This window comes from Octopus bimaculoides, chromosome 16 (genome assembly GCF_001194135.2).
Source record: "Octopus bimaculoides isolate UCB-OBI-ISO-001 chromosome 16, ASM119413v2, whole genome shotgun sequence".
Lineage (NCBI taxonomy): Eukaryota > Metazoa > Mollusca > Cephalopoda > Octopoda > Octopodidae > Octopus > Octopus bimaculoides.
In genome coordinates this window covers 43,763,660-43,771,032 of record NC_068996.1, presented here as the reverse complement: position 1 = coordinate 43,771,032, position 7,373 = coordinate 43,763,660, and the positions used below count along the sequence as shown (strand labels likewise).

The following is a 7,373-nucleotide window of genomic DNA, read 5'->3' as shown; positions in this document are numbered from 1 at the left end:
AGCCAGTTAATCATATATCCGAAAAAAGTACACACTAAATCTCAGTGCAGTAATATATTTACTGGAAGTTAATTATATGTCGGGTCATAGAGTGACCAATGGTTTGACATCCATAAAGGGCTTAGCCTTATAGACGACTCGTTAAACTTCAATGACCTCCCTAAATGAGGTAGCCTTGATAATTTGAGATATTGTTCTGATGAATTTTCCATTGTCTTGAAAGATTTTCATTAAAATAAATTTGGAAAGCGACAAAAAAAAAAAAAAAAAAAAAAAACAGACATTTAACTTCTAAACTTTATTTTGAAATTGATTTTTAATTTTATAAATGGCTGTTATTAAAAAAAAAAAACCAAAGGACCTTAAAATCTGTTTTTAGACATCTTTTCTTCAAAGAAGTACTTTAAGAACTTTTCAATGTCCCTTCGTTTGGTGGAATTCTGTGGTTTGTAGTGATGAATGTATTTTTAACCATACGTATTATCCTAACTCCGTCAGGATTCTATTCGGAATGAAGAAAATGGTATATATACACTATTGAATTTCAATCAAATACACATTTTAATGTAGCTTGAATCGAACTACAAGCACAAATCTGTTAGTAAACCAATACTGTAAAAAAATAAAAGTTCTTAATCTGCTCAGGCAGTCTTTTGGGCCTTATAAGATTGGCATATGTGCTTTTTCTTTTAGCGACAGTGCATTAGTAAATTAATACAAACGATCGTCTTTTCTTTGATCTAGGACGAAGAGAATTTATCAGTCACTAAAAATATTATCCTTGTTGGCTACGAGCTTGTAAAAACTGTTAACCGTTCTTTACAATGCTTGAAGTCACTAACACCTGCTGTATTGGAACTTGCCAATCTCTTGGTAAGCATTTATAGTAAAGGATTGCTTCATTAACCCTATGGCACTGTATGTTATAGCTACTTGTAAGTCTGCCTTGTCCAATCTTCTTATTCCATGGCATATTCTAAATTTGATCGACCAACCATCTGAGAAAATAAATGAGGTCTGCAAATTTATTTTCTCTTCAAAAATTTTTTTAGCTTTGGTTAAGATCATAGACATAGCTATGGCTATTGCTGAATAGCTATAGCTATGAACCACTCATGCTTTATTTTATTTAATTTTCCACGTTTTGGTCAATGAAGACTTTCCTATTAGTTACGGTTTTGATATGATCAGAAGATGTAGTTGAATCTAAAAGCTTTTGTTTTGAATTCTTCACTCTAGTGTTAAACACTTCAATCTAGTGATAAACACATCTAATCGTGCCTTGTTCCATTTTCCTAATTATATTTGGTTTATTACTAAACCCTAACCCTAACACTCAACCTAATCTTAAGCTCTAACCTAACCCAGATCAAGTCATTTCATAGTGTAGACTACGGATGTTATTATAGACCACACACACTAAAGTAGCACCAATGATTTTTTTGAGGAGGCTTTGTTTTGCGAATGTTGTTCTTATGTGTGTTGTTAAATATGCAGAGAGAAATTGTGAAAATAATTATTTAAACTATGGTGAGGAAGAATATGATGGTCGATATTAAATAGGATATCTAAATGTATAACTTAAAAGTTAGAGCATAAAAGAAAAACGTACTTTATATATACGTTGTCTAGTTGGACGATTTAAGAGGGAATTTAATAAAATAGTAAGATGAACGATTAGATTGGGTACAGGCGCTGTAAGTACAATATAATATAATATAATATAATATAAGAATTATTTAATAAACAAGGAAACCATTTATTCCAAGTTTTTTTTTTCTTTACAATTTATTTCCTACTTTAATCAATTGAAACTGATATTTCAACACTAAAATACTTATTCATAGCTTGAAAACAAACAACAAATAAGATAAAACATAATAGTACATAATAGTTCTTAAATTGTTATTCCGTCACTTATTTCATCATTGCATCTTCCTTGTCAAGCAAACTATCATGGAATAAAAATTTCTAATCAGGTTTCTCCTTTGAAAACTTCACAGGTGTTGAATGACATACTGAATAAGGGCGACAATCTTTGTTTGATATTCAAAACTACTACGGTTATTAAAGAAGTAAATTGTTTTCTTTTGTCTTTTCTTCCTCTTTCTCTGCTAACGTTCGTGATGGAGTGATAGCAACAGTTTCTCTCTCTCCCTCTCTTTGTTTCTGTTCCTCCGTCAACTCAGCGAATATTTGTAATTGAGTTGAAAATGGAGCGTTTAAAGTACAGCTGAGATAGTTAATGAAAGAAAAAAAAAAGTGACGTACAGTACTTTTGTTTCTTACAACGTGAATATTGCATCTTCAAGAAATCGTTCTACGGCTTGATGTGATATAATTAGTAATTGTTTTGGCAGTGCATTAAAAGCTTCATACTTTTCAATCAAACAGAATTATTTAACAATAGCGCCGGTTGACAAATTGGTGGCGTCTGTATTGCGATTAGAAATTACCAGATAATACATATCTCTCTGGATAAACTATATTGCAAGAAATTATCGAATATCATATCTCTCACTGGATATATAAGTAATGTTGAATGAAAGATGTAGGGAAGAGAGTGAGAACGAATTTAGTTACAAGTCATTACGATTTGGATTTCTATGTCAGATATGGATATGTGAATAATGTTGTATGAAAGCTGCAGAGGCGTACTGTAAACGTAGAAGAGAAGTGGAGAAGATAGTAAAAACGAATTTAGAAGTTATTAAGATCAGGATTTTGATATCAGCATAGAGCGAAAAATTTTCAACTGAGGTGAGCGATATTATAGGCTTAAACTGCTTATCTAAATTAATGTTGTAGGTCATTTCTGCTGATAACATAGCCCTGAGTCTTAGGAAACCCATCACATCTGAAGTCGAAAGGTTTCAGAAAAATTTACACACTTTTATTAAAGATATAAAACTACTTGTTATTACAGAAACTAATATTGCAATAAAAAAAATTTAACATGTCTTCTTGGACATGAATCTTTACTGAAAACGGAATGAAAATACGACACTACAGAGGCAAACATTATAAATAATTTAATCAAAACATTTCACTGTCGCCATCTGTGCTAGCCTAAAAAAAAAAAAACCCAAAAAACTTTCAATCTTTAAACTACAACGATGCTGTCTTCCGCAATGTATTCCAAATTCAAACAAAATAAAAACCAAAAGAGGAAAAAATACAATCTGGTTTAATCTGCCGTGAAATTTATCTGTAGTTATACTATTTACCAAAATATTCTATTCTTTACTGAATAAACATTTCCGTCCTCGATATATATATATTACAAAATATTTTACAAAAATTGCATTAAAATTTCATGCTGCACTATTGATTTTGCGTCAAATTTAGTTAACACCAACCATCTAAACTTAACTTGTTTCTCTCCGACCATAATACCATTACATGTATTGTAAAAGCATTAACCGACACAGAAATTTCAAATGTCTTAAACTTTTCAAACCGACTATAAACCGTAACAGATAAACGATAAATCTTTCGTAAATAATTTAACTTTTAGCTAAAATATTAATTCATACGTCATATGCACTGGTGTAAATCTATTTATTTTTATACATTCTAAACTTGTAATAACAGCCAAATCTCGCTTCTCCGCACTTTTAAAAATTTTATTTCAGTACATATGACAATGTAATAAGCTTCGACACTCAATCGAAGTTCATCCTATTTCCTTTTGTTAATTCTGTTCATTTAAACGTTTGTTTCACTGGACATTTTTATAAAATATTCATTGTCTTTTTTTAATTATATTTATTCCTTTATTGCCCACAAGGGGCTAAATACAGAGGGGTTAAACAAGAACAGACAAAGGAATTAAGTCGATTATATCGACTTCAGTGCATAACTGGTACTTATTTAATCGACCCCGAAAGGACGAATGGCAAAGTTGACCTCGGCGGAATTTGAACTCAGAACGTAAAGACAGACGAAATATCGCTAAGTATTTTGCCTGGTGTGCTAACGATTCAATCAGTTCGCCACCATTTTTTTTTTATTATATTGCCTCTACAAAGGCGATGAGGTGGCAGAGTCGTTATCTCACCGGAAAAAATGCTCAGCAGCATTTCTTCTGGCTTTACGTTCTGAGTTCAAATTCCACCGAGGTCGACTTCACTTTTTATCATTTCGGTGTCAATAATATAAGTAGTAGCAGCACAGTCTTAAGGCATGGGCACACTGGACAGTTGCCCAGGGGTTTCATGGATTTTGGAACCCAATTCGAATCTACGTATGCAGTACCTTGCAGTGAATAAATAACTGCTATAGGCGCCAGGTTCTGATCTATTTCTGTTGTGGCTTGCTGTCAATAAATAAATATTATAGAAAAAAGTGTTTTGTTTTACCCGAGAGCCTATAATGCTGCTAAGATGGCCCTGGGTACCAGTCAAACACTGCAGTCGATATAGATGACTATCCCCTCCCATCAAATTTCGGGCTTTATTCCTATAATATTAATAGGCGTAGGAGTGGCTGTGTGGTAAGTAGCTTGCTTACGAACCAGATGGTTTCGTGTTCAGTCCCACTGCATGGCACCTTGGGCAAGTGTCTTCTGCTATAGCCTCGGGCCGACCAAAGCCTTGTGAGTGGATTTGGTAGACGGAAACTGAAAGAAGCCCGTCGTATATATGTACCGGCCATGATGAAATACCACAAGGTATAGAAAATACGTATTCGCCTTTATATATTTATATAATTATATATTTATATAATTATATATTTATATATTTAATCCTTTATATTGAACACTCAATATTTCATATATTCAATAAGACATATTCCATATATTCAATAAGACATTCAATACTTCATTTCATTGTACCATCCATCTTTTTTTATATTATATATTATATATTCCATATTCTATATTCCACATAAATTTTACAAGAATATAAATAAAAAACAAAAAACAGACAGAGTTGGAACTCTTTTAAATAAAATAATATATTCCTCTATACACGATCATACAAAACCCTTTTTTTTTGTATTTATTTTTACTCACATATATATATGTGTGTTTGCGTGTGTGTGTGTGTGTGTCTGTATTTGTCCTCTCCCAACATCACTTGATAACCGATGCTGGTGTGTTTAGGTCCCCGTAACTTAGCGGTTCGGCAAAAGAGACCGCTAGAATAAGTACTAGGCTTCCAAAGAATAAGTCCTGGGGTCGATTTGCTCTACTAAAGGCGGTGCTCCAGCATGGCCGCAGTCAAATGACTGAAACAAGCAAAAGAGTAAAGAGTAAGAGTATAGGAAGGATTATCTTGCCTCTGCATTATGAAGTGCACTACTCAGAAGTCGTAACTTACATCTATCAATAATCAGAAACTCAGAATATCATCCATACTCTTCCTTTTTTCAAACCAAACCTTTCACCAACTTTGTTAATAACATGAGATTTATCACCCTTTCTTACGTTGTATTCAAATCATTATTAATATTTTAATTTTCTATATGTACATGAGATATAAAAACTTCAAGTATGGGTTTCCTTCCATAAATATTAACGGTTTTCTTCACCATAAACTTAACAAACATTATTACTCTTTCTTTTAACCTATCAACACATTTCGCCCAATATATTAAAAGTTGAGAATTTTTTCTCCTCTTTACTCATTACTTGAACAATTCACGAGAAGAAACGATAAATCTTTCGTAAATAATTTAACTTTCAGCTAAAATATTAATTTATACGTCATATGCACTGGTGTAAAATTCTTTTACATCCGTTTCTTCATTCGTACACACACCCACACATATATACGTACATATATAAATGCATAGATATATACTTGTGCACATGCATACATTCGTGCTTAAATATATTTATTTCTTTATTGCTTACATGGGGGCTAAACATAGAGGGGACACACAAGGACAGACAAAGGGATTAAGTTGATCACATCGACCCTAGTGCGTAACTGGTACTTATTTAATTGAGAGATGAAAAGCAAAGATGAAAGCAAAGTCGATCTCGGCGGAATTTGAACTCAGAACGTAACAGCAGACGAAATACCGATTTCTTTATTAGGCATAAAACCCTAAACACAAATGCGGACCCGATCAAGGACAGAGAAGACCACAGAGGGGACAAAAGACATAAAACGAACGTAAATGGGATGAAATTATGTAATAATGAAAAGATGAAAATGGCCACACGGGCCCCACTCCCATCCGGTACCATTTGAACCATTATATGTACTATCTACAACTGTTCTTTTTCTTACTCTATAATCATAATAACATCATTTAACATACTTTTTTTTTCTCTTTTAGTAGAACTTCATCAGTGGTTCAATATCTCTCAGATTCACTACTGGTGGCAACTCCTTGAATTCTACCTCCACTCCTGGTAGGTCAACGCTATCTCCATACATCTCTTTCAACTTTCTGTAGTTCTCTTCTTCTTCAATCAGTTTTGCCTTCATATCCTCTGCGTAGACATATGAAGGCACCTTCACTCTTACTATTGAATTAGACTTAATTATCTTTTTTTCTGTTTCAACATTCTTTGGGTATATCACATAATACCACACTCCATCTCCTCCTCGTATATTCTTTCCTTTATCTTGTACTTTTTGTTCTGTTTTTCCTTCTTCTATCCTAAATAATCTCTCCAACTCTCCTTCCTGCACTTGTATTTCCGAATATTTCTCCACTGGAACAACCGATATCATTACTGGTAACTCCACTTTCTTTTTACTTTGCCTTCTTTCTTCCTTCCTACTGCCCTCTTTCACAGTTTCTGTTCTCACCTCTTCTCTCTTCTTTTTCTGCTTCTCTAGCAGAGAACTCATTCCTCCGCTCCTTCTTTTCTTTTTAACTATAGTGAATCCTTTCTCCGTTTCTTTTTCTGCTGCCTTGTCCTGTACTACATGGTCCACACTCTCATGTCTCTCCTCCTGTTCTGTTTGTGGCTTTATTTGGGTGCACCATGCCTTCATGTGGCCCCTTTCTCCACATGTGAAGCACACTGGTGGCCTACCCTCCACAGTAACTCTCAGCTTCACATCTTCCGGCAGCACAATCTCATCCACCACACTATTCAAGTCCTCCGTTGTTGCCTGATTCGTTAATTCGATACCATAGTAGCTCACCTTTTGGGTCCTTGTAGCCTTCAGAATCTTCCCGTCTTTCATATTATACGTTATGGCTGTCATCAGCCATTCTTCTTTCAATTCGGGTGGTACCTTACCCAGTCGCACCTTGGCCACACGTTTGCCGCAGTACGAAGGCAAGAGCACCCATTCCTCTGTCCTTATTGCCTCTGTGGAGTGCTTTATTGCTTCATCCTCCGTTGTGAAGCGCACCTCCACAGTGGCGTATCTTCTCCCTCTCGTAATGTATGTTGTGAATCT

At 34.2% G+C, this 7,373-nt stretch overlaps 1 protein-coding gene and 1 long non-coding RNA gene across 2 annotated transcripts in view; one reads left to right on the top strand and one right to left on the bottom strand.

Annotated features, from left to right (window-relative positions):
- Positions 1-7,373, bottom strand: part of LOC106883329 (transient-receptor-potential-like protein) — a 179,707-nt gene that overhangs the window by 101,998 nt on the left and 70,336 nt on the right. The window lies entirely within an intron of this gene.
- Positions 1-7,373, top strand: part of LOC128249628 (uncharacterized) — an 85,364-nt gene that overhangs the window by 41,881 nt on the left and 36,110 nt on the right. The window contains exon 2 of the long non-coding RNA XR_008265745.1: positions 6,292-6,367. This is a non-coding gene — a long non-coding RNA (uncharacterized LOC128249628). The remainder of the gene's footprint in view (positions 1-6,291; positions 6,368-7,373) is intronic.